The following is a 21,521-nucleotide window of genomic DNA, read 5'->3' as shown; positions in this document are numbered from 1 at the left end:
CCAGACACTCCATGACCAGAGAGACAACATGCACACACACATACTAGGCCTGATTCAGTACCTACTGAAGTCAAGAGGTGTTTTTCCCTTGACTTAAGTAAACATTGCATCAGGTCCAAAGTCCAGAATTCAGGCTGCATTCGCAATGGAACCATTTGATACTTGAACCATTGACCTGTTCCCTTTCTCTATACTCAACCATTCTTGGTTTGGCAAAGCAAATAATCAGCTAACAAGGAAACACCGTCTCCTTATTCCATCCCTGGACACCACACCCCGCATGAAAACTTACTGCAATAACAACTTTCAGGATTAATTGATTTGTTTAATGTCAATGAGACTTAAGTTAAGCATATGATTAGGTGCTTTGCTAGAAACAGACCTTAAGGGTTGATCCTGTGGTCCCTGAAGTGAATAGTATAACTCCCTTTTAACTCAGTGGGGTAGATTCAGGCCCTTACTGCCTAAAACAGGGATTTAGTTACTTAAGTATAGATCTAGGTTCTTAGTTATAGACATCTAAGTGTGAAAACCTAGGACCCGATTTTCACACTTAGATATCTATAACTAAGAACCTAGATCTGTACTTAAGTAACTAAGTAACCTAGATCTGTACTTAAGTAGCCTCTGTGGCAAGGAACCAATACATGATCATTTAGAGACAAATATATTACAAGCCTGAAGACTGCTCTATGAAATCATTCACTGAGACAAATCTGACTCCTAACTTAAGATACACCTCTGGGCAAAGGAAGATTTGACAAGAAACTTAAGCAAATATCACAGTACTATCTGCACCAGTGGCATATTCATTTCAACCTAGATTTTTGAGATATCTAGCGATGATATTTAAAAAATCCTCCTAGCTGAAATTCAGCATAAAGGGTCACCAAAAGAAAACAAAAAAAGTCAGTCTGTTCATGAGTTACTTAGCCATTTACTGCCCATTTACTGCCCAATAGGTTCCTTTGCACTTTACATTTGTAGGATACCCGACTCACCATCATTAATCGGTTTGGGATGTGACATAGATTTTAGCCTTGTCTCCACACCCTTACTATCATTGAACCGCAAAACCCAGCTGGAGTTTCTGCTACACCAAAAAAATGCTGAAATGTGCTTACAGGACTGGGAGTCAATTTGGCTGGAAATTGACTGTATTGGCAGCTAGCATATGGAGTTTCCAAGCGGAGAGAGATTTTAAACCAGGCTTGTCCTGAGCCCACTCAGATTGCAATCAATCCCATTTACCCTCACAAATGGGATGGAGGGTTCAGCAGTGATGATTATACAAATGGCATTTGCCACACAGGCATGCAGCAGGGTGTGTTCACAGTGCTGTTTCAACTTACCAAATACGCACTCCATGACCATTCTGAGCTACTGAGCTTGTAACTGAAGTCCCTCTTTTCGGGGTCATTGATGTTGGGGTACAGTTTCATAAACCAAGTTAGCAGCGTATATGTGGGATCCCCCAAAATAATATAGGGCACAGACCCCCCCATACAGAGCAATATTATTTCTGGGGAATAAAGTCTTTTCTTTCCCCTTCAAGTACAATCCTGATCCCCTCAGCACCCTGGCATCATGATCCTGTCCAGTGTTTCCCATGTTTGTATTCATGAATCTGCCTCTGTGGTCCACTAAGTCTTGCAGAATGAATGAATAGTAACATTTCTGGATCACGTACTCACTTGCCCCCTGTGGTGAGCAAAGTATCGGGATATGGGTGCCATCAATGCCCTCACACAATGCAGAAACCTCATCCTCTGAAATCCAGGTATTATTTCTGGAACTTTTCTTATAGCAACCACCTATGGACAAATCAGTGTTAATTGCCTCACAAACCTGCACAACCATTACCCTGACAGTGTACTTTTCACGCCCAAACTGCTTTGCAACAGATCTATATCATCTAGTGCAGCTAGCTTCCACAAGGCACTAGCAACCTTATTCTGACCCAGTATGGCTTTCCTGAATCAAGTGTTTTGGCTCTGGAGTTTGGTGCAAGCCCCTCAGACAGCTCTATGAAGGTATGTTTCCTCATTCGGAAATTCTGAAACTACTGCTGGTCATCCTATTTCCAAAATAACAGGATCCCATCACACCATCATCATTATCCTGCACCAGATGTGACAGTCCACTTAAGGACATACCATGGCAATGCTGGCACTCACCATATCTGTACCACGTGAACTGAATGAATTGTCATTGATCCTCAAGGTCGGTTAGAATATATCCAAAAAATGGCCATACTGGGTTAGACCAAAGTTCCATCTAATCCAGTATCCTATCTTCCGACAGTGGCCAATTCCAGGTGCTTCAGAGAGAATGAACAGAACAGGTAATCATCAAATGATCCATCCCCTGTCACCAATTCCCAAACAAAGGCTAGGGACACCATGTCTTTGACTGTCAGAAAGTTCTGCCCAAATTCCATCCAGCACCATGCTAATTGCCTATTCCATTACATCACCATTTGACCCACAATAAGGAGCAGAGGCAGAAACACATCATCACCCCAGTGCTCCATGTCTTCCACTCCGTTTGGCAGGGAATAATAGTGAGGAGACAACGTGAATCTACCATCAGCAAAAGTGTGAAGGTGGGGACCAGCACCAACAACACAAAGCAAAGTAATTCCTAAAGTGTCTCCCTGTGGCGCACAATACCCTGGGATACCATCCCTGAAATGGTAGCACTAACATCACATAACTACAAGTGGAAGTGTGGACGTGGGTATTTATGTGTACACAGCTTTATACTTATGTCGAGCACAGCATAATGTGGACATTCGGGGCAGGTATGGGGAGCATGCACATGGTCCTTACTTGAGTATGCATGCCAATGTAGACATACGCTACCGGAGAGTTTGTCATGAATTGGTAGAAGTGATATTGATTCCCATTAATGGCTGACCCACCATCTGTAACAGCTTCTCCTTACCTACAGCTAAAAGAGTTCACTTCTAGCTCCTGTGGCAATGGCTTCTGTTTTGGTACTGAAGACTGCTGATTTGATCCCTACTGATAACTCTGGTGTTTGTGTGTATGTGGCTATGGTTCTCAGAAGCAGTCACCTTATTTCTGAACTAGATGAAAGTCAAGAAAAATATCGGTTTTTAAAAAGAAACTGCAAGAATTGAAGACAGAACAGTGGACAGGATAGCCTCAATGGGCTAGATTCTGACCTCATTTACATCAGTGTAAGTCAGGAACAACTCAGAATTTTCCTTTTGATGGACTGACTCTTGACAAATTCCAACATCATTAAGTACCAGGTTTGATCCAATTTCCTCTTCTCTCATCAGCATAGCACATCTTCATCAGATGCACCACAGTGGCACAGCTGCATTGGTGCAGACGTAGTGCTGTAGTGTAGCCTTGCACTAGGATTCACTCTGCCTAAGTTGGGTTACATATAAAGAAAAAGTCTTCCCTTCCCTTCAGTGAAGCTTAGAATGCATTCAGCTTTTTTTTTTTTTATGAAGCTGAGGTTCAAAAGTTCACTATTTATAGATGTCAACTGTGGTGAGGAGGAGAGGGGAAGGTCTTCAGAAGATAAATAGCATAGCAATGAGCAACTGAAAGAAAACCTTGACAAGGATGTCTCTTTCCAGGCCTGACAAGTTTAAAGCCTGTCTCCACCCTGCCCCTGACATGCACCGCTTTGATGAACCTGCATTAGAATCAGGGCTCAGGGGAGACACAGGCTTTTGCAATTTGCAATTACTGTAGGAAAGTAATTGCAACATCTTTGTGTCTGCCAAAAACAAAGTCCTTTTATTTCCAGTGTTAAGATCTATTTCACACTGATGATCTGGAATTTTTTTTTTCAGAATAACACATAAGAATTTAAGACAAATATTTTGCATTTAATTTCTCTGGACCTCAAACTTTTCAGTCTGCAGTAATAAATAATTGACAGTGAACTTAGTCCCTGATTTAAATCAAATTGAAATGATCTCTGCATTAAGCTAATAGGACCAGAATTTGGCTTTTGCTGGAAAACTCAGGGATTACTCCCAGGCTGAGGGAAAAATCCACCAGCTTCTTCTTGCATACGACAACAAATTTATATTTCATTCCTTGCTTTTAAGGTCCTACCCAGTTCTGCCATGGCCTACAACTCAGATATAATTTCTTATAATGTTGCTCATCATTCCCAGCACCCAACCAACCAAGCCAGCCTCACCACCTCCTTTCATTCCTTCTCCAGCTCTCATGTTTTCAACTTCTTCTCCTATGCATGGATTGACCTCTCAGGCTATGTCTACACTACCACAGTAAATCAACCTATGCAATGCAACTCCAGCTACATGACTAACATAGCTGGAGTCAACGTATCTTAGGTCGAATTACCACAGGGTCTGCACCACTGGGGGTTGACGGGAGAAACTCTCCCGACAACTTACTTTACTCTTCTCATCAGGGGTGGAGTACAGAGGTTGACTGGAAAGCAATCTGCTGTCGATTTAGTGGGTCTTCCGTAGATTTCAGAACGTGGATCCCAGCTGTAGTGTAGACAGAGCCTCAATATCAGTGTGAAGAGAGACCAGGATGATTGAAGGGGGTGACTAGTATATGCTTTTGGCACATAATGATATGCCCTAGTTCCACTCCTTATCTAGGAGATCAGTTTGGAGGGTCACAATGACCCCTTCTGGCCTTAAAATCTCTGTATCTATGGATCTGTGAATTTAATTCCTCTATCAAAAAGCAGAATATTCCACTGAATGACCTTGAATGGATAAAAAGTGATAAAATTCAGAGGCCTTTCTGTGAATGGAAGATTAAATTAATTAACAGGATGAGATGCAAGTCATTTTTTTGGTCAGACAATGAGAATCATCACTTGGTTTTGTTTCTGTTTCATTTGTTTTACAGACCATATTTTTTGTTGCTGCTGCACGTTAGAAGAAGAGTTAAGTATAAGGCAGCTGGATATATATTATTGAATAATTTCCTGTGCACATGCAACTGTGAACTGTTGATAAGTCCTGATATTGGCATAAAGGAGTATTTCCTCCTGCCCACCCATGATTTATATATCTATTTCCATTTTCAGTTTAACCCTGCCTGTGCTGTAAAATTAGGCCCCTATGCTAAGCCGCAACAACTCCTTTGGGGTAAAGGACATTAAAACTTTTCCCATAGACCTATGCAAATGATTAGTATTATATATTTGGCGTATTGTACATTGTATACATGTCTCAATGAGCAATCTTGCCTCTTCTCTGTATGTTTCTGTGCCTTATTGCTTGGCAAGGGATATCAATTTTCCTTCAAAAAAATGAAACATCACAAATTCATGCAGATGAGCCCACAAAGTAATGCATCCTGCTCCCTTTTCCTCACAAACCTTGTCCCAGTCACTTTAGGTTCTACACTGCACCTTCTGATCTACTGGGGCAAAAGTCTACCTGGTACTTTCTACATGCACATCCCTAAACAGTTTGAACCAGATTATACACACACACACACACAACTATTCATGCTGAGTGGTACCTTAATTTGTAAATAGCTTAACTTTCTCAAATGGGACTCCCCAAAGGGTAAGATATGATTTAAGGAGGAAGCAAAATCAGCCCTTCGGCAGCAGTAATGCAGTTAATTGGAAGCAACCCCGATGGCTCTGTATAGAGAAGTCATTACTAAGTATGCTTCTGTTTTGGAGAGTGCTTGCTTCTTACACACACTCTGTTAGTTTTCTATCAGTTATTTGATTTATTCTTCATTACACTTTAATAGATCATGTAACTATGTATTTTGTAATTTATGTAAACGTGTCTGTATTTTGCACCTACTTTCTTTTTTCCCCAAAGGATATCAGATTTTTCTTTGCCACAGGAAACCTAAAAATCAACCACTAATTGTCTGGAGGGATGGAGCGGGTTAGTAACTTGTATTTTAGTGATTGACCATGTAATTTCAATTAGGATGTTTTGGAGCTTTTAGAATTACAGTGAGTATTTTCATTTTTACTCAGTATAATGCTTCGGTGTTTATCACTTTCATCCTAAGTGCTTTGTGACAAATTCTTCTCTGATTTACAGCAGTGTAAATCCAGCACCACTGCATTACATAAAAATCCTAACACAGTTACACCGCTGTAATGGGAAGCAGAATTTGACCCTAAGTGCTGCCAAACACAAGAATGAAAAAAATAACTCAGGCCAATGGAGTGAGTGAAGAAGGAATCAGTAGAACTAAGCAAGTTCAGAAGCAAGGCAGAGATATATTCAGAGGAACATGAGGAAAAAGATTCTTGTTTACAGATACGGAAGGTTATTTGCTTTTTTTCTTACAATTCAGAGGTGTTTTTTTTCCTCACTTGCATCACATTAAAACACTGGTGCTGTATAGTTTTCTTATCTTGTTGTATTCAGCTTTGTTTGTCTAATGCCTGTTCGGCTTTTGATATCTGACTTTATTTGTCTTCATTCATCAGTCTAGTCTCTGTAATAACCCTTTGTTATTATTTATCTTTGTTTGACTTACATTTCCTGAGCAGTCTTCTTCTGACATTGTTCATCTTCATTCACTGGCTATCCACCAAACAGAACTTGTCTGACATTGTTCAGCTTTGCTCTCTTCATTTCTACTCAGCAATGGTTGCTTAAAGTCATTCTTCTTCATTTATATATCATCCAGCCAGCCATCTCTTAGCCTCACTTGTGTATGTTCGAAATGATCATCTGAATTCAATTTGTTTTTACTTCCCAATACATCCAGCAATCATCATCTGACATTACTTAGTCCTCCTCACATGTACTCCAGGGTTATTCATCTTTATTCACTCTCATTCACTGGGCAATTATGTACCTCTACATCTTGTGCCTGGATGCACCATAGCTACCATTTATGTTCCAACTGAGCAACATTTGTCCCTATATGTTTCCAATTTCTGCCTTACCACTATTAAGCACTTAGTCCTTCTCATTCAGTTAGGTATATCTATCCTCTGTAAATGTATCTACTAATGGAAATAAGGAAACAAGCCACTCTTGGGCATGTTGTTGTTATTCACACATCCCTTTTATATAAATGCAGAAATACATGGTCTTGTAGTTAAAGCATAAGACTGAAAGCTAGGAGATCTTGGATCTGTGGTGGACTTCTCACATGGACTGAGCAAGTCATGTTATCAAATGGAGATAACATTTTTTTCATTCTCAGAATGGAATTGCCGGGCTTCCTTAATGAATGCACAGTGTTTTGAGAGATTGGCTAGATGATTCTATCAAAGTAAAAAGCATCAAGGACCTGATTCAAAAGCTGATGAAAAGATTTAAATTGTCTTCAGTGGATTTTGGAGCAGGCCAAAACTTACTAGGAGGAAACTTCTGTCATAGAACTGTTATAGCACAAGTATCCATTGATGGGGGTTCTGCACAATCTTCTGAAGCATTTGATGGTGGATTTTTAGAGGAGCTGAATGCTTACAACTCCAAGAGAAATCAATGAGAGTTGAAAACCAGACTTTAATGTCTCAGGCTGCCAGCTGGATAACCAAAACTTGTGCACAATTGAAAGTTTTGGCCTTAGTCTCAGTGTGTCATCGTTAAATCGCAAAAATCAATCCACAAAATGGTATTGTAAGGCTTAAATAATAGTTATAAGGAACTGTGAGGTCCTCAGATGTAAAACTGCATAGAAGTGTCCAATATAATTATCATCATTTTTCAAAGTATATATTGTTTGTTTATAAAACACATGTAGGGTCCTAGGAAAGCTAGGATATTAAAGAGGAAACATATGTAACATGCTACAAAGAGTGGCAAGGCTGTGTGGCAGAGAACAAAACTTTTAAAGCATTTTCTAAATGTTAGGAAACAAATTCTAAAGTGTGCATATGCCTAATATGCACATACAATTGTGCACTTGCATTGTCAAAAATCAAGGTGATTTGAAATGCTTTATAAAATACTAACAAAGCAGGTTAAAATATCGGATCTTCCAGATGATCCAATTAAAATTGAAACCTGGTGCAAGTAAGCACCACTCCATTGAAATCAGTCTGAAAGTGGAGTTACATCTTGGCTAAAATTGCCCTTTATATGAGTAAACTTAAAAAAATACCAATAAATCCATTTATAAGCAAAATAATTGAAAATGGAAATGGAACTAAACCAAAACTTCTAATGTCCCTGAACCTGTGGGAGATTGCTCAAAATTCAGATCACGATCTGATCAGTTGTTAGTGCTCCTATCTTTATATTGCACCTACCAAAGCTTCTGATCCTCAGACCCTGACCCTGTACTTTGGTGTGTTCAAAATCTAGAACTTGCAGCTTCAGCCTATAAGAATGACTATACAGGGTCAGAACAAGGGTCCACCTAGCCCAGTATCCTGTCTTCCGACAGTGGACAATGCCAGGTACCCCAGAGGGAATGAACAGAACAGATAATCAAATGGTCCATTCCCTGTCATTCATTCCCAGCTTCTGGCTAACAGAGGCTAGGGACACCATCCCTGCTCATCCTGGCTAATAGCCATTGATGGACCTATCCTCCATGAATTTGTCTAGTTCTCTTTGTTCTCTAAATCTACTTAAAAATCAGTTCCTCCTTTACTTTTCCTGCAGGAACTAAGTTGTGAGCCTACCTTACAAGGAATAACAACATCACAAGCTCCTAAAGGATTGAAGCTTTCTTCAGGGCTTAGTTGCCTCTGTTGTCATCAACTGACAATGGAGAAATGAAATATCTTTTTTTCACTTTTAAAAGTTGTGGGTCAGATCCTTAGCTGATATGAATCAATGGAACTCCATTATGATTTTGTAAATGTTAAGTTCACACGTATTCATTTAGTGTCTGATTCAACAGCATAGACTTACACTTTACTTCAAGGGGTATTGGACTGGTTTGTAATATTTAAATAAAATAAGCATGTCAATTCACCTTTGTTTATTAAACAATTACTACATATAGATTTAAAAGCTTTTCATTCAGGAGGAATATCTGTAAAATATTTATTGCAACTACCATTTTTTTTCTTTTTACATCTTAATTTATGGAATTTTATAGAGCAGTAGATCAAAAGGAGAAGTAAAAGTTTCAAAAGAAAATGGTCCATTCTGAGTATTTTAGCAGCTTGCATTGCACCAAATGCATTTTGTATTTAAATATATTTTATTCAAGCTAACAAAAACACTATAACTTTTTACGAGCTACATAAATAGAGTATGCAGGGAAGTTGTTAATATATCACCTTTTTTTTATTTTAACATAAAAATCTACAGAAGGTCTAGAAGCTCTGACAGTTCCTACTCCGGTAATATCCAACACATCATGACATTGGGGGAATGAGTTGGGATTAGAACTCAGTGGAACCAGATGGTGTTACTGAGTAGATCTAGAAAAGCCCTTAAAAAGTAACCGTGGAGCTAAAATAGGAAGAGTTAGAGGGAAAATGGAGGGCAAGTCTGTGCTCCCCTCCTTCCGCACCCAGTCACCCTCAGGGTAGCATGACAAAACTGTCTGTGGCTGGGTGAATGTGTGGACGTGATGCTGACAGAGAATTCTCTGAGGCACTGCACTAGAGAACAAAAATCTTGGGATCCTGATTATCATCTCTGGTATATGAATGAAGCTTTGAAGATATCTGTATGGAGAAAAGAAGTGTGATGTGCACCTTACCGGCCCCAATCAGCCATCTCAAAACATCTTGGGTAGTTTATTCAGGCTGTGTGGCTACAGGGGATGCACCATACTCAAATAAGGGTACTGCCAAAAACCCATACGGTAAAGCTTGTGCTGGCAATAGACCTTAGGGGTGATGTCAGAAAGCAGCCAGCTCTTATCCGTGTGATGTCCAAACATGATGCCAGATCTGACAGCATTCTAGAAACATGGAACAGCAGTCCTTGTGGTTGGGGATCTAAAGTATATAGGGAACAAAATACTGATACATACAGGAATTGAAGAACATACGTTAAGTCACATATGGTCAGGAATGCATCTACATTGTCCTATGGTGAATTAAACATAGACGTCATCTGAATATGGCCAGTTTGGCCTTAATTTCTTCAGCTCTTATGTAGAAACAGTTTTATAACACTGTGGAAGGGAATACAAACTGCAGAGATCAACGAACAGGATTACAGAGAAGCAAGATAAGTAAAGGCCTTTTGGGGGCAACACAGAAGCTGTGTACACAAATATTTTCTTCTCTATGCAGCTTCTTGAATTTTCTGCCCTCCTTCTGCACTATGGTATGCCACCTATAATAGCGATGAAGTCATGTCATTTCTTTACCCCAGTGAGCACTCAGCAGCGTAAGGAAAACCCACCTTCGGCTGCTTTATGTTACACGTGTTCTGTAGTTTTCAGGTACATGTGAGTGAAGGAACATGGACATCTGGCCACTCCTCTATGACCACACCTCCTACTTGGCATACCCCCTTTCTTATTCCAGCACTTGCTGTGTGCTTATGCCACCTACCATGCCATACCAGACAACAAATGTGAAAAATTGGGACAGGGGTTGGGGGTTAATAGGAGCCTACATAAGAAAAAGACCCAAAAATCAGGACATCTGGTCACCCTACACACTAGGGAAGCATCGTAGCTCAGACCTTTTCATGCAACATGCTTACTTCTCATCCATACCATCTCCAAGACAATTTGCACCTATTTTGCCCCTTGACTTGTGTGTAGCAGATTGAGTGCAATGGGTCCCATCATATGAGTAAAGTGAGGGGATGACATGGCCTTGAGTTCCAAAAAAACTCTCCCATGTTTTCCCTAGCTCACATGCATATACCAGTCCCTTTCAAAATAACACAGGTCCTGAGATTGCTTCCATTAAAGTCAATGGCAGAACAAAAGTCAGTGATGAAGTGACCTCCCTTGGACTATTTCAGAAAGGTCTACTAACTCTTGAGTTCCCTTGCCCAGAGTAGTTTGCATTTCTCAATGATTTGGTGGTATGATTTTTTTTTCTAAGTCATTGTACAGCCTCACACTGAAGAGCAAGGCCACCAGATGAACGGCGGGAATCTTGTAAGTTTTGAGTGCCTTGAGAACTATCATTAAATCCCTTTCTATTGTTCTACCAAAAAAGAAATGAAATCTTTACATAGGAGAGGCAAACACTTCAATGTCAGCAAGTGTGTGTCCCTTTTAGGCACCGATTGGGGCTTTTTTTGTTTGTTTGTCTCAATTATCTGATCTGCTGTGATTATTTAAATGCTTTGTACCCTTTGTGTGAGAAAATCATAATTGGTTAAAAGTTTCTTTTGCTCCTAGTGTCTGTGGATTCTCTGCCTCCCTGGGCTTGCCTCACTCCAAGTTCTGCTCTGGCCTAGACTGTGCCCTGGATCTGATTCTGGATCTGACCTTTGGCTCCAGTTCCCGGCTTTGACTTTATCTTTGTGTCAAGAGTTGGCTCTGGCAGCACTCATCCCCTAGCACCCCTCCTCTACTTATGCTACTTTGATGACATCTTGATCATATGGACCCACAGGAAGGAGGCACTTGAAGAATTCCACCTGGATTTCAACAATTTCCACCCTACCATCAACCTCAGCCTGGACCAGTCCACACAAGAGATCTCCTGCTTCAGTCAGTAGGCTGACCACGAATAACTTTGCGCTAAAGATCACAGGCCAAATTTGGAACGGATGGAAATCAGCATAGTTGTACTGATTTCAGTGGACCTACGCTGATTTGCACCAGCTGATGATCAGACCCTACATGGATATTACTAGAGTGACACCTGACTATGTATCTGACCTTTGCAGACTTTATGCACGTGAGTAGTTCCATTAATATTAACTATGCTGTAAGCTTCTGTGGCAGGATAAGTGCCATGTCTTTCTATTTGTCCAGCAAAGTGCCTAGCTGGACACATATATAAGGGTTAAATTGCACCAGCCTTACTGTGGTGATGACTTATTGTCTCAAGAGTCAAGTATGCAACCTTTATGCACATTGGTGAGCACTTAACCATTGGTGTCGATAGGAGTATGTGTCTGTGGGCACCAATGTGTGACGTGGCTCACCACAGCACAAATGATTGCTCAATCTAGTTCAAAGGGGAAAGGGCTGCAAAATTATGTCCTGTATTTCTTTGTCCTTTTCTTGAAGCGAGTGTCTTGTTTTGATCCTTTACTCTAAGATTCGTTATTCTGAAATGTATTTTTTGTTGTCTCCAAGCTACTTATAGGTCTCAACTATTCTATATTAGATCATGTGGCTCAGTAAATAGTCTCCTCTCACCTTAACATTTGTAAGCACATGTCACGTTAATATTATAGTTATTTTTAGTCCAGTAGTGCCTAGAGTCCCAGTCATGGACCAGAACCCTACTGTGCTAATTGCTCTGTAAACACACAACACAAAGACAGTTCCTGCCCCAAAAAGCTTACAATCTAGGCAAATATTAGGAAAAAATAGATCTGACAAGATTGATTTACAGTAAAGATGATAATGTCCTGGTTAGCTGAGGATTTCAAGGCTATTTATTGAAGTTAAGGAAGCCTCTGAGCATGGTGAGTATACGTCTTCATAGCCATTTTACAGATGGGTGAATTGAGGCATAAAGAACTTAAGAACTTGCCCAAGATTACATAGCAAGTCAAGAGCAAATTTAAGAATATAACTCAAGAATCTTCCTAACGCCTCCTGGAAAATACTGTCTCTCACTAATACATTCATTCCAGTTTCATGCACTTCCATGTACTGCTTCTTTGTCTCTTGGCAGCTGTCATTCTGTTGAAGACAACCATCATTTCTGCACCTTGTTTGAAGAGAAAGCACAGCTAAATGGCAGCAGTTTAACATTTTTCTTACTCTATGATTTCACACTGTAGACATAAACTCCCAAGATAGGCCTGTGGTAATGTCTTTATGAACAGCTGAACATTTGGTGCCTCTCACCCCTAGGGCTTCCGTGGGATTCATGCTTTTGAAGAATTTACAAATGTTAGTGAGGCATGATCTTCCGTTTCTTAAATCATATTGACTAGGCTTAATTCTGCAATTCTTTTCTCTATCTTTCCCTTTTGATCTCTGAAAAAGGAACTTTCTGTGACTTTCACCATAAAGTTATGTTATGTTTTCTGATCTTCCTGTTTTTTTAAAGCATGTATCTAGGTCTTTGCTTCAGTAAGGAAGTTATGTTAGCTACTTTTCAGTTTTTCGGAGGCTTCTCTTTAATGGAACGAAATAAACTTGCAAAAATGGGTATATAGGTTTATTGTAAGCCAGTCGTGTCGGGGCTCGTCCCTCTCAGGCGCGGCGGGGAGCCAGGGCGCCTCCTTACGCACTGCAGTCCGGGTAGGCTTAGCCCCGTGGCCGGTGTTGAGCGGTATACAAGGCCTGTAAACAAGGTAGAGCCCCGGCCCTCTAGCCGGGGTTGGGGCTCTCAAAGTAGATAAGCCCCAGCCCTTGGACAGGGCGGGCAGTAATAGTCCAGGCTCAGGCCTCTAGCAGGGGCTGAGCAAACACAGTATCAGCCCAGGCCCTTGGCTCGGGCAGGGCACCAAACACAAGTCTAGTTCGCTCTGGCCCTCTGGGTCAGGGCAGAGCAGTGGCAAAGTCAAAGGGGCCCAGTCCTTGGTTCGGGCGAGGCACCAAACACAAGTCTAATTAGCTCTGGCCCTTTGGGTCAGGGCAGAGCAGTGGCAAAGTCAAAGGGGCCCAGCCCTTGGTTCGGGCGGGGCACCAAACACAAGTCTAATTAGCTCTGGCCCTTTGGGTCAGGGCAGAGCAGTGGCAAAGTCAAAGGGGCCCAGCCCTTGGTTCGGGCGGGGCACCAAACACAAGTCTAATCAGCTCTGGCCTTCTGGGTCAGGGCAGAGCAGTGGCAATAGGCGGGAAGAGGGGGAGTCCGCCACCCAGTTACGGGTGGCAGGGGGAACGCAGGCCCTCCCACTCCACTGCGTTCCAGCCCAGGGCCCTAGCAGTGGTCAAGACCCGCTGCGGTCAGTGGGGATCCTGGCCGCAACACACTGACATGGGTTCGGGCTCCTCAGGAGCCAAACCAGGGTCGGCTATCCCCGGGCTACTTCCAACCTCCCCCTCTCTGGGTACCTGGTCCTTGCCAGCGTCGTCTGGTGGGTCCCAGACCATAGGTTCCTCCGGGTACCGGTCATGGGGAAGCTCAGGCCACTCCTCGGGGTATCGGGCACATGGCAGGTCAGGCCGACGTTCCTCCGGGTACCGGGTCTGAGGCAAGTCCAGCCAGCGCTCCTCTGGGTAGTGGGCATGGGGCAGGTCCGGCCAGCGCTCCTCCGGGTAGTGGGTGCGAGGCAGGTCCGGGCAGCGTTCCTCGGGGTAGTGGGCACGGGGCAGGTCAGGCCAGCGTTCCTCTGGGTAGTGGGCACGGGGCAGGTCCAGCCAGCGTTCCTCTGGGTAGTGGGAGCGGGGCAGGTCCGGCCCGGTGGGAGCCCGGGCACCAGCGTCTGTCCTCTCCGGCAGCCTGCGCCCAACTGAGCGCTGGGGCCGGGCTTTTATACTTCCTGTCCCGCCCCTTGACTTCCGGGGGGCGGGGACAGGCCGTGCTGACTCCACCCACTGAGGCACCTGCTCTGGCTCTTCCCTCTCAGGCGCGGCGGGGAGCCAGGGAGCCTCCTTACATTTATCTAAATTATATTCTTGTATGAGTTCTATTTTAGTGAATAATAATAATAATAATTAATTAATAATTAATAATATCTAGCACCTAAAGCAATCAAGGATCAAGGCTCCAATGTGCTAGGCAAGGCACACACATATATCTAAAAGAGGAGTTCCCAAACTTGGTTCGCGGCTTGTTCAGGGTAAGCCCCTGGCGGGCCGTGAGACGCTTTGTTTACCTGAGCATCTGCAGGTATGGGCCACTGCTTCCCACAGCTCTATTGGCCAGGAACGGTGAACTGGGAGCCACTGAGAGCTGTGAGCAGCCATAACTGTGGATGCTCAGGTAAACAAAGCGTCAAGCGGCCTGCCAGGGCTTACCCTGAACAAGCCATGAACCAAGTTTGGGAACCACTGATCTTAAAAGATGTTATTTCCTAATGTTCATCATCCATTCTACTCATGTTTAATATTGAATTGGGTGTTCTTTGTAGACTTTCTAATTTTGTATTTTCTGATACCAATGTCGATAAATGTTTTTTTTCCATTTATGATAGCAGATGCATATGCAGCTCTCACTATTGTTCTTTATTGAACATCTCTAATTTCTTAGTATTGTTTTTTAGAGTATGACATTTTTCTCCAACGTTAGTCTATTTTAGTGCAATGTACTTTAAAAAGTTAACTCTTAGTGACAACCCTGACCAAGGAGTGGTAAGTAAATTGCACTACCCAGGAGTGGTTCCAGGAGATACTGTGCCCCTCGTAGGCTATGTCTAAACTACAAAGTTAAGCCAATCTAACTTATATCGTCCCACAACTGCCGCAATAATTACATCACTTGTCTGTATCTGCTCTTTGCTCCTTGTGTCAATGATGCATGTCCTCCACAGGAGGGATTGTTTCAATTGTCCCATCACTGTGGAGCATTGTGGAATGACTCCTGAAAGCCTCTAACAGTTGACATAAGCAATGTAGTATCTGCACTGACTCTGCATCAACCTAACTACATGGACTTTGAGTCTATGCTGCTCATGGAGGTGGAGTTATTAAGTTGATGTAGAAGGACAGTTATACCAGGAGCAAAATTTAAGCGTACACATTTCTGTAGTTAGATCTACTTAAGCTGCCTTGCATCGACCTGACTCTGTACTGTAGACCAGACCTCAGTCATAATAATCTTCCTATTCACCATTTTTTCAGAAACAGGGGAAGTGCAGTAATTTGCACCAAATTAGAGCAATCACAAGAAGAGAGGGCAGGTGTGACTGACTGTAGTCTTATGTTCACCACTTACACAAAACTATGATAAATTTTGTACAAAATATGCCTGATGAGGTATCATTTAAAAACTCGTAATTTGCTGATCATTATTGTCCTGGTAAAATATGTGTGACAACATTGTATGTAAAGTTATAAGATTCTACTGTGTGATGCTACTAAGGTATATTCCAAATATAGGGAAGCAGCCCAAACCAGTTCCTAAGAGAAAAAAGGCAAATGGATGCCTCACCCAGTTGTCAACAAAAGCAAATGGACAATCACTTGTAAGCAGCCTCTCTTTGGCAGGAAGTAAGGTGGAAGTGAGAAATTTACTTCTTGGTAAACAGACTTGCTATCGCCTGAACCCTACTTGGAGATGATTCTCAAAGGAGAGAAATGCTATAAGAAAAGAGAACAGAGGACATAAATCACCTCTCTCCCCTCATCTCTACTCACAGCATCAACAACGTTTGAAAGACAAACGAAGCATTTTTGAACTGAGGGTAGATTCCTGACAGAAAAATCCAGCCAGACTGTTAGAAGCAGATGGTGAGAGAAACCTTTTGCTTTAAATTAACTTAGTTTGTTCAGTTAGGCGTAAGTTTGTGTTTTATCAATTATTTCTTTGCAACCAATTTTGACTTTTATACCTCATTATTTGTAATCACTTAACATCTATCTTTCTGTAATTAATAAACGTGTTTTATTGCTTTATACAAACAAGCATGTGTTTGGACTGAAATGTTTGGAAACCTCCATTTGATGTAACAAGGCCTGTGCATATGATTTTCTATTAAAGAAATCACAGCCTTTCTATGACCTTGTATTACCCAGAAGGAAAGAGCTGGGCAGTAGAAGATGCACATTTCTGGAGACAAGTCTGGGACTGGGAATTTGCTGGTGTTGCTCTGCAATATCATTCAGGAGTGGCTGGCTAGAAGCACTCCTATAATTCAACTGGGAGTGATTTTTCACGCTAGAGGGTGTTTGTAAACAGACCAGGAGTGGTTGTTCTCAGGGTGAAGCCGTGTAAAAGGCACCCCAGGTTGGAGAACTGAGGGGGCACAGCTGTTCAACCATCCAGACTGTACCCTGGGGAATGTCACAATGGGGCCAAGGAGGAGTCTCCTCTGTTGTTGGCTCCACTCCCCTTTATCATAAGCAAGGGTGTGGCCTCAAGGTCCAGGTATCCCACGCCTTTCATTCTGAGGCTCTACGTCAGCTGATCTTCAGGTTTTCCCTTTTTTTTTTCTCCTTTTAACTTTGAAACACTCTGTTTTTGATATTTGGTCAGCACTGAGTATGGAGACAGCTCTTGACTCTTTCCAGAAACAAGCACCTTTTCTAAAGTTCATGCCACAATTTTCAATCCATCAGTCTCTGCCTTCATATTCTGTAACAATTTCCCATTGTATAATTATCTCTCTGTGTGTATGTGAGAGAGAGAGAGAGACCATTTAGGTATTTAGGTAGCCTGACTTTTTAAGTCACTTTTCTTACATTTAATTCTACCCAGACTTATTTTATTATGCTGAGGGTTTGCAATTATGATAGTCTTTTACATGAGGAAAAACGTTCCTTGCTTGAAGGTGTTTTTCAAAGACCTCATATATTCTGCCCACTGAATGTATTTTTCTTAATTTACATATTTTTGATTGACAAGAGGAAAAATATATTATGAATAAGGCTGCTATAAAATCATGGGCTTGAGAAAATGATACATGTTAGTGTTTTCCCCCCCTGCAGCTTGCAATTTTCTATTCTCTCCAGGCAATTTCTGACAGAAAGAAAGTGACTTTTCTAAGGTGCTGATCCACTGCTATGCTATAAAGAGAAAACTGAACATGGAGAGGTAACAGACAAAAAGTAAAACAGAGAGAGGGGTGAGACCTTGGGCAAGTCACTTCCCTTCTCTGAGACCCTCGCAGTGGGGATTCTTTCACTGTACTTCACAGTGCCTAACACGATGGGTACACATGATGTGGGGATTCTGGTGCTACCACAACCCAGATTAATGACAACAACAATAATAATAATAATTAATATTCATATAATTAGGCACCACATGTAGATTCAGCAATACTCAATCATGCTCACTAAGCTCCCTGAAACCAGAAAAGGAGTCTTTATTGTATTGTGATGCTCTTCAGATGTACCCAGGTTTGAGAGGCACTTCATCACTACCTGCCCTTAGAGGAAGACAGCCTTTTTTGTGTCTGCTATAGTTCAACTCCCTGAAACCATCAATCTCTCTCCCCATTAGCACTGCCTTCCAGGTCTCTGCAGATTTTGTTCTCTCTATGCAGGCTGCTAATAGTATACAACAATCCTTTAACCCCCTTGAAGTATTCCCTGTTGTGTCCAGCAATTAACAGGACACTCTCAGAAATTACTAGGTTTGCTGGTAAAACCTGTTTCACAAATCTGCCTGGGACAGACTCTAAGAAATATTTTCAGCAAATACAACATAACTCCTTAAATATCATCCATCCATCCATCTCACAGTGATGGTGAGGATCAGTATGACATAAGCTTTTATGAGACACCTCATACTATACTTTTTGGATAAACACTATGAAAGCAGCATGTTAGGTGTTAGCATGTTAGGGCTGGAGAGCTGAAAAGATGACTATCTGAATCTGGCTGCAAACTCTCTCCTTCCCAAGTACACAAGATAGGATGGAGGTTCTAAATCGAGCTGTCAGGACAACAATGAGGGGAGAGGGGAATTAAGGGCACCAGGAGAAGACTATTAAAAACTAAATAGTTGAAAATAATTTTTGATGAAAATAAATATGAATGAATTTGACATCAATGAGTATTTTGAACTATGAACAACAGTTCTTTGTGTTTAGGGGTGTGGTGAGGGGATTGGGAATTAAGAGTGTTTTGTGGATATATAATAAATTAAATTTGCCACAGAATGTAAGTGTTCTTGCAGTAAAATTTACTAATCCATGTAGTTTATCAAAGAGAGGGTTAAGAGACAACTTGATCATGGCTTATAAATATCTACACAGAAATAATTTTTAAAAGAAGGGGGCTCCTTTAAGCTAGCAGCCAAAGACATAACAAAATTCAATCACTGGAAGTTGAAACTAGACAAATTCAGGCTGAAAATAAGGTGCATTTTTTTTTAACAATGATGAGGACTAACCACTGTGACAACTTACCCAAGGGATGTGGGAGATTCTTCCTCACTTGAAGTCTTTATATCAACATTGGATTTTGTTTTTAAAGATATGGTCTAGCTCAACCAGAAGTTATTGGCTTGGTGAAAGAATTACTGGGTGACATTCTATGTGTTATGCAGGACTTCAGATGAGCTGATTATAATGGTTCCTTCTGGTCTTAAAATCAATGACTTCGGGAGTTCAGCAGTGCTAGCTGAATAATTTGTGAGAACTTGATAATAGCCATGGGCTTCCATGGGATTTCATCAGTATTCTACACAACTTCTCTCTTTGTTAAAATAACTAAATTAAAATCTTAGTGTAAGCAAAAACCAAACTTGGGGCCTATCTTTTGAAGGAGAGGCAGATGGAATGCAATAAATTTCATATGGGATTCCAGTAGTAAGAACAGCTCCATTCCCTTTAGAATGCAGTCTAATACGCATACTAGCTAGCAGGTAGGGAGAGATTTTTTTCAGAATCTTACTCATTACTGCTGTATGTCATCTTTATCATTAATCATCATCTGTTATGTCATGTTTCCTTCCCATCCGGCCTGGCGTCAGTTGTGATGCTGAATAGCTGCAGTACATTAATTTCCAACTGGTGGCTACTAGTGGCAGACAACGTAGATTACTTTGTGACTATTTATTATCTGTGTTAATTGTTTGACAGCTCGTTATTGAGTACCATTCAGAGGATGGCAGATGGCCAATAAGACACTACATGTAGTTTGTTGTCCTTTGGTGACACCTTGATGGTTTTCAGATTTCTTAAAATAAATAAATAAACAAGCAGCATAACATATTCTATCCTCAATTACATGTAAAGTAGATAAATTATTGAGTTTGTGCAGCATAAACCTGAAGTGTGAGATAGGACAAATCTAAATAAGAACATAAACAAATTCATCTTGGGTTTGAGCCTTAAGCTATTTCAACAACAAAAGAATTCAGATCCTGCTGGATTTCTTCTCAGATGAAATCATTAACATGTGTGACATTGAAAATGTCAGAGACGTAAAAAGGGAAATGAGGCTGAAACCCATATGCTATGAAATTGTCCATGAGTTTGCTCATTATTGAAACTGGTCAGCAGTTTTCCATCAAAATTATTTCTTGATGAAAAATGCAATTTCTGGAAAATCTCCTTAGCTGAACTTGCATGATGACCCTCAGTCTCCAAATTGACTAAGCTGTATGGTGCATCATGGGAGTCACATGACTTCAAACTGACTCCAAATGAAATGTTTCAAAATTCCAATTTTTGCTCAGATCTACTAATTTATTAAATAAACCATTAATTATAAAATATGTTTTAAGCTCCAGTTTTCCTAGTGATCCAATCATTTTTTCTCTGAAACCATGGTCAGACCAAACTAGTTAATGGTAACCCTGTATGTTTCTGAGGAATTTAAGATTGCAAGAGGTTCCAGAAATAATGTTCTGAATGTCTGAATATCCAGGAGAGCTGGTCAAAAAATGAGAGAGGATTCATTTCTTTTTTTCATATGTTTTCCCTCCCTGGTTTATTTTAATTCTAAATGTCACTGAAATTTTAACATTTGAACAATTTTGACTTACTCTAATACGTAGAGTCAGCTGACTGCTTCTGCAATGTCTTCAATTTTCAAAAGCGAGAATGTGGGGTGCCTCAGTGTTTCTGTGCCCTGATTGCTGAGTTGGGAGTGGGAGCTCAGCACGTTGCAGGATTAAATTCTTGTTCTCCCCCCGCCAGTAACTTCAGCCCTCCCTACTCACTGAGCAGTGTAGAGGAACTAGCATAGGGGAGTTATAATTTGCTGTTTCTATAAGCCAATAGTAAATCATTAATAGATCCCACACAAGAGCAAGACGCTGAGTCACACTTCCTCCCAAAGTGACCTCAACCAATAGGCTGAACCAATGAAATGTGTCATTTCAAGTCAGTTTGCAGTCACATGACTCCCATGTGCACCACACAGCTTAAGGCTTACCTCTGACTGAGAGCTGTGCCCAAAGTGAAATTCTAGCCCCAATTTTTTTTTTTTACTGGTTGTCTGTTTAACTCCCAAATGAATAATCCACCAAAAAAAAAAAAAAACATTCAACTTTTCTCACCTTGGTGCTTCCGTCAGAATAAGCCACATTATATTACTGGGAGATGTTTGTAACTAAGTATGCCTTGTATTGTAGCTGTGACCGCCTGATTAACAAAGAGAAGATTATATCACTACGCAGTGGCCAATACATACAGAGTTAATAGGATGTGCAGTAGTAATTGCTGTGTGAAAATGTCATTGAAATGAGTGAAGTCAGATAAATGCTAAAGCATTTCAAATTATGGCTTCTCAGTTGAGTTCTGAAAAAGTAATTCTCTACGCTGAAGGGCAGTGGCTCGTTGTCCATCTGGTAAAACATTTTCATCAGCTTTCATGAGAATGCCACAGAGATTATATTCTCTTCTGTCAATTTGTTTAATGTCAACACCTCTAGAATTTGCACATTTCACTGATTCTAGAATTATACAGCTTTTATATGAT

This window comes from Gopherus evgoodei, chromosome 7 (genome assembly GCF_007399415.2).
Source record: "Gopherus evgoodei ecotype Sinaloan lineage chromosome 7, rGopEvg1_v1.p, whole genome shotgun sequence".
In the NCBI taxonomy this organism is placed as follows: domain Eukaryota; kingdom Metazoa; phylum Chordata; order Testudines; family Testudinidae; genus Gopherus; species Gopherus evgoodei.
This window is presented reverse-complemented; position numbering follows the sequence as displayed.